The sequence below is a fragment of the Martes martes genome (genome assembly GCF_963455335.1).
Source record: "Martes martes genome assembly, chromosome: 3".
In the NCBI taxonomy this organism is placed as follows: Eukaryota; Metazoa; Chordata; class Mammalia; order Carnivora; family Mustelidae; genus Martes; species Martes martes.
This window is the reverse complement of record NC_137890.1, coordinates 128,224,415-128,234,414: the sequence shown is the minus strand read 5'-3', so window position 1 is coordinate 128,234,414 and position 10,000 is coordinate 128,224,415. Positions and strand designations below refer to the sequence as shown.

The 10,000-nt window shown below is 38.5% G+C and overlaps 1 pseudogene across 1 annotated transcript; it reads left to right on the top strand.

Annotated features, from left to right (window-relative positions):
- Positions 1-8,582: 8,582 nt before the first annotated feature.
- On the top strand, positions 8,583-9,956 carry LOC308340262 (RNA-binding protein EWS-like; annotated as a pseudogene). The gene has a single exon. The product of its transcript is annotated as an RNA-binding protein EWS-like (transcript).
- The last annotated feature ends 44 nt before the right edge of the window (positions 9,957-10,000 follow it).

Genomic DNA, 10,000 nt, shown 5'->3' with positions numbered 1-10,000 from the left:
ATCAGGCAGAAGAGAGAATTAGTGATATAGAAGACCAAATGATGGAGAATAAAGAAGCTAAGCAAAAGAGAAACCAATGACTACTGGACCATGAGGGGAGAATTCTAGAGGTAAGAGATACCATAAGATGAAACAATATTAGAATAATTGGGATCCCAGAAGAAGAAAGAGAGAGTGGGGCAGAGGGTATATTGGAGCAAATTAAGGTAGAGAATTTCCCTAATTTGGCGAAGGGAACAAGCATCAAAATCCAGGAGGCACAGGGAACCCTCCTCAAAATCAATAAAAATAGGTCCACCCCTTGTCATCTAAGAGTAAAACTTAACAAGTCTTAGTGACAAAAAGAAAATCCTGAAAGTAGCTCAGGACAAGAGGTCTGTAACATACAATGGTAGAAATATTAGATTGGCAGAATTATTATTCACAGAGACCTGGCAGGCCAGAAAGGACTGGCATGATATATTCAGAGCACTAAACGATAAAAATATGCAACCAAGAATACTACATCCAGCTAGGCTGTCAATGAAAATAGAAGGAGAGATTAAAAAGAACTTCTAGGACAAACAAAAATTTAAAGAATTTGCAAACACCAAACCAGCCCTACAGGAAATATTGAAAAAGGTCCTCTAAGCAAAGAGAGAGACTAAAGTACCAGATGAGAATGGAACAGAGACAATATACAGTAACAGCCACCTTACAGGCAATATAGTGGCACTAAATTCCTATCTTTCAATAGTTACCCTGAATGTAAATGGGCTAAATTCTCCAATCAAAAGACACAGGGTATCAGAATGGATTAAAAAAATAAGACCCATCAATATGCTGTCTACAAGAAACTCATTTTAGACCCAAAGACACCTCCAGATTTAAAGTGAGGGGGTGGAAAACAATTTACCATGCTAATGGACATCAAAAGAAAGCTGGGGTGGCAATCTTTATATCAGATAAATTAAGCCAAAGCCTATAATAAGAGATGAGGAAGGACACTATATCATACTTAAAGGGCCTATCCCACAAGAAGATCTAACAATTTTAAATATCTATCCCCCTAATATATGAGCAACAAATTATATGAAGCAATTAATTAACAAAAAGAAATACATCAAAAACAATACAATAATAGTAGGGGACTTTAACACCCCCTTACTGAAATGGACAGATTATCTAAGCAAAAGATCAACAAGGAAATAAAGGCTTTAAATGACACACTGGGCCAGATGGACATCACAGATATATTTAGAACATTCCATCCCAAAACAACAGAACACACATTCTTCTCTAGAGCACACGGAACATTATCCAGAATAGATCACATCCTGGGTCACAAATCAGGTCTCAACTGATACCAAAAGATTGGGATCATTCCTGCATATTTTCAGACCACAATGCCCTGAAACTAGAACTCAATCACATGAGGAAAGTTGGAAAGAACTCAAATACATGGAGGCTAAAGAGAATCCTACTAAAGAATGAAAAGGTCAACCAGGAAATTAAAGAAGAATTTAAAAAGTTCATGGACACAAAAGAAAATGAAAACACAACTGTTCAAAATCTTTGGGACATAGAAAACGTGGTCCTGGGAGGAAAGCATATAGCAATACAAGCCTTTCTCAAGAATCGAGAAAGGTCTCACATACACAACCTAACTCTGTACCTAAGGAGCTGGAGAAAGAACAGCAAAGAAAGCCTAAACCCAGCAGGAGAAGAGAAATAATAAAGATCAGAGCGGAAATCAATGAGATAGAAATCAAAAGAACAGTAGAACAAATCAATGAAACTAGGAGCTGGTTCTTTGAAAGGATTAGCCAGACTTATCAAAAAGAAAAGAGAAAGGATCCAAATTAATAAAATCATGAGTGAAAGAGGAGAGATCACAACCAATACCAAAGAAATACAAACAATTAAAAGAACATATTATGAGCAACTATATGCCAGCAAATTTGACAATCTGGAAGAAATGGATGCATTCCTAGAGATGTATAAACTACCAAAATAATACAAATAATACATTTAATTGCATTAATATTAATTAATTAATTAATTAATTGCATTAATAATAATGCAAATAATACATTATATGGTAATAAAAACAATTTTATTTTATTTATTTTTTAAAAGATTTTATTTATTTATTTGACAGAGCTCACAAGTAGGCAGAGAATCAGGCAGAGAAAGAGGGGGAAGCAGGCTCCCCACTGAGAAGGGAGCCTGATGTGGGGCTTGATCCCAGGACCCTGGGATGCATATCAAAACCACAATGAGATATCACTTCAGACCTATCAGAATGGTTAAAATAAAAAACAGAGGAAACAAATATTGGCAAGGATGTAAAGAATAAGAACCCTTGTGCACTATTGGTTGGAATAGAAACTGGTGCAGCCACTGTGGAAAACAGTATGGAGTTTCCTCAAAAAGTTTAAAATAGAGCTACCTTACAATCCAGTAATCACACTACTGGGTATTTACCTGAAAAATATAAAAACACTAATTCAAAGTGATATATGTACCCCTGTATTCTTCCCCAGCTGAACCTCCAGAAGAGAGCAAAACTAGGCCAACACCTTGAATGCACACTTATGAGGCCCTGAACAGAGGACTCAGCTAAACTGTACGTAGACTCTTCATCGAAGAAACTATGAGATAGTAAATTGTCTTGTTTTAGGCCACTAGCCTTGTGGTAATTCATTATGCACCAATAGATAATAATACATTGCTAAACTCCCCAAAAGATGTTTAGCATCTTCTAAATTTTCATTATTTCATGATGTAGAATTCTACATAACAACTTACAAAGTGTCAATATAAGGCATTCTTTTTCTTTTATTATTAATTATTTTTATTTTTTGCCCCAGGGGTACAGGTCTGTGGATTGTCAGGCTTACACGTTTCATAGCACTCACTATATCACACACCCTCCCCAATGTCCATAACCCAGCCACCCACTCCACATCGCCCCCCCCCAGCATCCTTCAGTTTGTTTTGTGAGATTAAGAGTCTCTTATGGTTTGTCTCTCTTCCGTTCCCATCTTGTTTCATTTTTTCCTTCCCTAATCCCCAAAGCCCCCATCCTGTCTCTCAAATTCCTCTTATCAGGGAGATCATATGATAATTGTCTCTCTGATTGACTTATTTTGCTCAGCATAATACCCTCTAGTTCTATCCACGTCATAGCAAATGGCAAGATTTCATTTCTTTTGATGGCTGCATAGTATTCCATCGTATATATATACCACCTCTTCTTTATCCATTCATCTGTTGATGGACATCTAGGTTCTTTCCATAGTTTGGCTCTTGTGGACATTGCTGCTATAAACATTCAGGTGCACTTTCCCCTTTGGATCACTACATTTGTATCTGTAGGGTAAATACCCAGTACTGCAATTGCTGGGTCATAGGGTAGCTCTATTTTCAACTTTTTGAGGAAACTTCATGCTGTTTTCCAGAGTGACTACATCAGCTTACATTCCCACCAACAGCGCAGGAGGGTTCCCCTTTCTCCTTATCTTTGCCAACATCTGTCATTTCCTGACTTGTTAATTTTAGCCTTTCTGACTGGTGTGAGGTGGTATCTCACTGTGGTTTTGATTTGTATTTCCCTGATGCCGAGTGATGTGGAGCACTTTTTCATGTGTCTGTTGGCCATCTGGATGTCTTCTTTGCAGAAATGTCTGTTCATGTCCTCTGTCCATTACTTGATTGGATTATTTGTTCTTTGGGTGTTGAGTTTGGTAAGTTCTTTATAGATTTTGGATACTAGCCCTTTATCTGATATGTCATTTGTGAATATCTTCTCCCATTCTATCAGTTGTCTTTTGGTTTTGTTCACTGTTTCCTCTGCTGTGCAAAAGCTTTTGATCTTGATGAAGTCCCAATAGTTCATTTTTGGCCTTGCTTCCCTTGCCTTTGGTGATGTTTCTAGGAAGAAGTTGCTGTGGCTGAGGTTGAAGAGGTTATTGAATACAAGGCATTCCTATAGAATATCTTTGGCTGTGGTCCATTTTGGTTTAGTTGCTCTACAATCAGCTTGAGAGGTTGATTGTTGAGGAGAGTGCATAACAGTCATAATATGCTTTAGTCTGATCACATAGGATCATTGATGTCTGAGGACTTAAAAATAACCTATTGACTTATTTTCTTCCCATTCATACAGTCCATCTCCCTGTAACATTTCCCCAATTTCTATACAGAGACTAAATTTAACTTTATTGTTTTATTTTTTATATTGCTAAAATTCTTCCAATCAACATCTTTCATAAAGAGTTCTATATCAATATCCTCCAAAAGACTACTTACTCATCACATTTAAATATCTTTGAATGCATAAAATTACTCTAGAGTATTATAAACTATATATAATGTATAAATATATATAATGTAGAAAAGAGATGAAGAATGGTGACATTTGTATTAGTCAACCAAAAATTTGGAAGTTACATATTTTAACTTATTTCTATACCTCTACCACAATTAGTATTTTTCTAAGTTTCTTTACTAAACATTTAATTATTAATATAAATCCATTTATCCTGTGGGTGTATAATTGGCAAGTTATTATAAAAGATGTTTACTGGCAAGTTATTATAAAAGATGTTTAGGAACATATTTCCTAACTTATCCTTTTAATGACATTACCTTAATAGAGAGGACTTTGTGTCAATGCTACTCATTATCTGCCCTAAGGAAATCTAGTTCACTCATTTGTCAACTTCAGCTGGGAAAACCCACTGGGCCAAAATCATTAAATCAACAAATAATTCTGCTACCAGTTCCCCAAGAGCTGTGATTGGCCCTATCTGTACAGTATTAGAGAAACATCACAGGAAGACTTAAAGATTAAATAGTTTAGTATTAAACTTGCTGACAAACTATCCCGGTGGATTCCTGCCATTATTTTCTCCTGCAGAAATCCAGTTTTAACAACCTCTGACATTTCAAGAAGAGTATTTCTTCTGTAGATTTTGATTATATTGAGTACAGCACTCAACATATTCATCATGATGGATTGAGCAACTGCCCTCCTTATCTTTAGAATATGCTGAGCACTGATGCTTTAGATTCCAAACTCAACTCCAAATGTCTCTGCAAATTAAAATAGTCTTCTGAGATAGTTTGAGATGTTAAGCACAACAATTAAATAGATTCTCCATAAGATTGGGGGGTCCATTTCAAAACAATTAGTATCACCTTCTTTCTTTTTTTAGTATCACCTTAATCATTCAATAAACATAGGTAATCTTTGTATTGAGACCAAATGATGGAAGAAACTTCCCCATTTCCAACGTACTGGCTCCACTCAACAGGAGTTGAACTGCCTGTGGATCATTTGTGTTGTAGGCCACAAAGTTATTATTTTCATAATAACAAAAATAAAATAATAACAAAATAATATAATACAAAATAATACAAAAATAACAAAATAATAACAAAATAGTTATTATTTTAAAAAATCTGCACAGTGGAATCTCACTATTTGCTACTTGCTAATAAAAAAGATAATTTAAAGTACTGTCCAAAGGGACTTACCATGAACTATCAGAATGTCACAATGGAAAGCTGAAAGTCCTATAAAATGATCAAAATTTCAGCATTTGCTCATTCTGAAGTATAGCCCAGGTATGAGATGAATGATCCTATAGTTGCTTCAAGGGACTCCCCATCTACTGTGTAACTTCTATGATAAGGAAAAAAGTCATTAGGGTCTCCCTTAGAGAGCTAGATGAAATTATTTTCTAAAACCAGCCAACTTAGTTTTTCATCCTGTTTATGTGCATCTACATGAAGTTGTGCCTCAGTGCTTCCCCACTTCGTTCTACCAAACATTTAGAGCTCCAAATTTTCATGCTTACCAGACTTCCAATCACTTTCCTTCTCCTTCCTTTTCTATCCAAAGAATCTGGCTCATTTCATATAAAAATATATAAGGTAGGTTGGGTCTAGTTTGCTAGTGTGACTCACTTCACAAAAGTATGATGAATCCTGACGGATTTATGAAGATATAAAAAGAATCTTCATCAGCAAGTCCTGCTCTTGCACCCAGACTATGACAGAGCTTCCTACACCCCAGGAAGAGAGCCCATCTGGTTCCATTCTCCCTGATTCCTTAACATCATTCTCCTGACAATTCCTTTTTAAATATTCTTTTAAGTCTAATGGTTTGAACTTCAGTGAGCCTCAAAACCACCTGGAGGGCTTGTTAAAATACAGTGTATCAGGCTCCTCCCCCAGAATTTGGGATTCACTGGGGTGGGGTAGGCCTGAGGATCTGTAGAGGCAACAAGTTCCCAGGTGATGCTGATGCTGCTAATCTAAGGACCACACTTTGAAATCCACGTTTTTAGGTGATGCTTCTCAACCCTGACTGCACATTAAAATGATCTGTGGACATTTTTTCCCCTTTACTGTATTTATTTTTATTATATAGTTTTTTGTTTCAAGTCTTTGTTTAAATTCCAGTTAGTTAACATAAAGTGTAATATTAGTTTCAGGAGTAGAATTTAGTGATTCATCACTTACACATAACACCCAATGCCCATCACAAGTGCCCTCCTTAATACCCATCAGTCATTTAACCCACCCCACCCCCACCTCCCCTCCAGAAACCCTCCACTTGTTCTCTATAGTTAAGAGCCTCTTTCATGGTTTGCCTCTCTCCACCACCCTTGCCCTCACCCTGGATGTATGAGAAGTCACATGTGACCAGGGTCCTCCCATGACACAGGAAATCAGAATTTCTTAGGGGTGGGCCCTAGGGGCTGTTTTTTTTTTTGTTGTTGTTTTTCTCACTCTTTTTTTTTTCTTTTAGCAGCTCCCAGGGGATTCTAATATGTGACCAGGGTGAGAATTGCTGCAATAGGAGGAGCTGGTGCTATAAAGAGATGCAGTCTGGGGAGAGATTTTTTAAAAATGCCTTGACGCAAAACCTTCTCCAGTGATTTTGCCTTTTAAGTAAAGAATGCATCCCTTAATATTTTAGGAACATTAGAAATATTTCAAAAGCCATTATATGTTAGTTTATGTCTCTTATCCCTGGAACTTATTGGTGTTCAATAAACAATAAAGAATTATAGTAGCCGTAATAACAAATCTTTCATTTCTGGTTGCTGCAATTAGGTGACTAGAAATTTAATTATGAGAGAATAAAATTTGCAAGATACGAGCATACCAAAGACTTAATAAATGTCACGGAAAACTTAACTATCAAGAGAGTAATTATCAGGAGACCTCAACTGAGTAAAATCAGAACCTCTCAGTGGATCTGAGCTATGAATCAATGTGTGCTTGGGTATAAGTCTCAATTCCTGCTAATAGACAATGGGATCTTACATATTTTTTCTAAGATACCTGATTTTAAATTTAGACCTTGTCTGAAGTTTTAATACTCTGATTGTGAAAGTTAGAAGCCATGTCCTGGATTCTCATTCCACAAGACCATGCAGATTCAGGGAAGAATTCAGGTTATTGTGACCTGTTTGCTTGCAGGTCAGGTTTGTTTTCCTGTGGCCTAGCACAGCACTGGGCATGTAATAGATGCTCCAGAAACATTCGCCAAATTTAACTAAATATTGTTGCTCTATTTCAGAGGAAGTAAATGTACTTTTAAGGAATTTTCCTGTTTAATTTTTTTAAAAAGATTTTATTTATTTATTTGACAAAGAGAGATCACAAGGAGTCAGAGAGGCAGGCAGAGAGAGAGGGGGAAGCAGGCTCCCTACTAAGCAGAGAGCCTGATGCTGAGCTCAGTCCCAGGACCCTGGGATCATGACCCGAGCCGAAGGCAGAAGCTTAACCCACTGAGCCACCCAGATGCCCCTTTAATTTTTATTCATAACGATGCAATAGATGCACATAGTTTAAAAAGTCATGGCTTATAATAAAAATGATCAGTCATTTGTTCCATCCTCCCTCAACCCCCAAATTCTGCCCCCCAGACACAAGCATTTTCTGTTCTGCCAACCATTTCTTCTGAAGTTTCTATCCATATTTGTGCATCAAAGTACCTACAAAAACATTTCTTGATAGAAAACTAATAATATATTTTGATTTAAAAAATTTTTAAGCGGAGTTTAATAGAAACTCATTGGGCATGTGGTAATTGTCCAAATGAATTCAGTCAAATGAGTTCCTTAAGGGCTTTTGTCCTTGGGTTGCACAAGGTCAGTTGCAGAGAAGTTAGTCATGGGGTGGTTTAGAAGTTAACAGGGTCTGGGGAGGGATTGGTGGAGTTTTGTAAACTCACATTTATCTGGGGTCATTGGTTTGGTACCTGAGGCAAGACTAGTTGTTGAAACAGTGTGTGATGTATGCTTCCAGAGCACGTGAGTCCCTAAGAATTGCTATTTAAGGAACTCTTGAAGATACTGACATTGAAAGTGCAAAGGATAACTTATTAGAAACTGTTCTAAATTTATGAATTAGCCAAGACACAGAAAAGATGTTTGCTTCCTACTGTAAGTTCTACAACACTAAGGCAAGCACTGTTCAAAGTACTCTTGATAACAAAAACGTTTAACTCAATGTTTCTAATGTTTTAAATTATAATGGGCTATATAAATACTAATTTTACTGTTATTTCATTTCCCCTTATGTTTATAACTAACTGTAAGAGTTTTAATGGAACCTATGGACAGCCCACTGATGTCAGCTATACCCAGGCACAGTCCACTGCAACCTACGGACAGGCCAACTTGCAACTTTTTATGGACCTACTCCCGCTGGTTATACTACTCCAACTGCCCCCACTCCCACCCCAGGTGTATAGTCAGTCTGTCCAGGGGCACAGAACTGGAGCTTATGATACCACCACTGCTGTGGTCACTACCACCCAGACCTCCTATGCAGCTCAGTCTGCATATGGCCCTCAGCCTTCTTACCCAGCCTATGGGCAGCAGCCGGCAGCCACTGCACCTGCAAAACCACAGGATGGTAACAAACCTGCTGAGACTAGTCAACCTCAAACTAGCACAGGGGTTTACAACAATCCCCACTTAGGATATGGACAGAGTAACTACAGTTATCCCCAGGTACCTGGGAGCTACGCATGCAGCCAGTCATGGCACTACTATCTTATCCTCCTACCAGCTATTCCTCTACATAGCTGGCTGACTACTTATGATCAGAACAGTTAGTTACTCTCAGCGAACACCAGTGGGCAGCTGAGCACAATGGACAACAGAGTTCTTATGGCAACAAAGCAGCCATGGGCAGCAGCTGCCCACTAGTTACTGCCCCTCGGCCCTCTCCCCCACCACCAAACTGAATCCTACAGCTAGGCTCCAAGTCAATATAGACAGTAGAGCAGCAACTACGGGAATCAGAGTTCATTCTGACAGGACTACTCCAGTAGCATGGGTCTTTATGGTCAGGAGTCTGGAGGATTTTCCAGATCAGGAGAGAACCAGAGCATGAGTTGCCCTGATAATCGGGCCAGGGGAAGAGAATTTTATTGGTGGAGGCATGAGCAGAGGTGGGCAGGGTGGTGGATGCAGTGGAATGGCCGCTGGAGAGCAAGGTGGCTTCAATAAGCCTGGTGGACCCATGGCTGAAGGACCAGATCTTGATCTAGGCCTACTTACAGATCCACATGAAGACTGACAACAGTGCAATTTATGTGCAAGTCTTATATGACAACGTGACTAGAGAATCTGGCAGACTTCTTTAAGCAGCATGGAGTTGTTAAGAATAACAAGAGAACCAGACAATCCATGATCCCTATCTACTTGCACAAGGAAACAGGAAAGTCCAAAGGTGATGCTACAGTGTCCTATGAAGACCCACCAACTGCCAAAGCTGCCATGGAGTGGTTTGATGACAAAGATTTTCAAGGGAGCAAATTTAAGGTTTCTCTTCTTTGGAAGAGAAATGGCATGTGGGGTGGTATGCCTCCCTGTGAGGGCAGAGGGATGCCGCTGCCACTTTGTGGAGGTCCAGGGGGCCCAGGAGGTTCTGAAGGCCCATAGTCACATGGAGGCTGTGGAGGAGACAGAAGTGGCTTTCCTTCAAA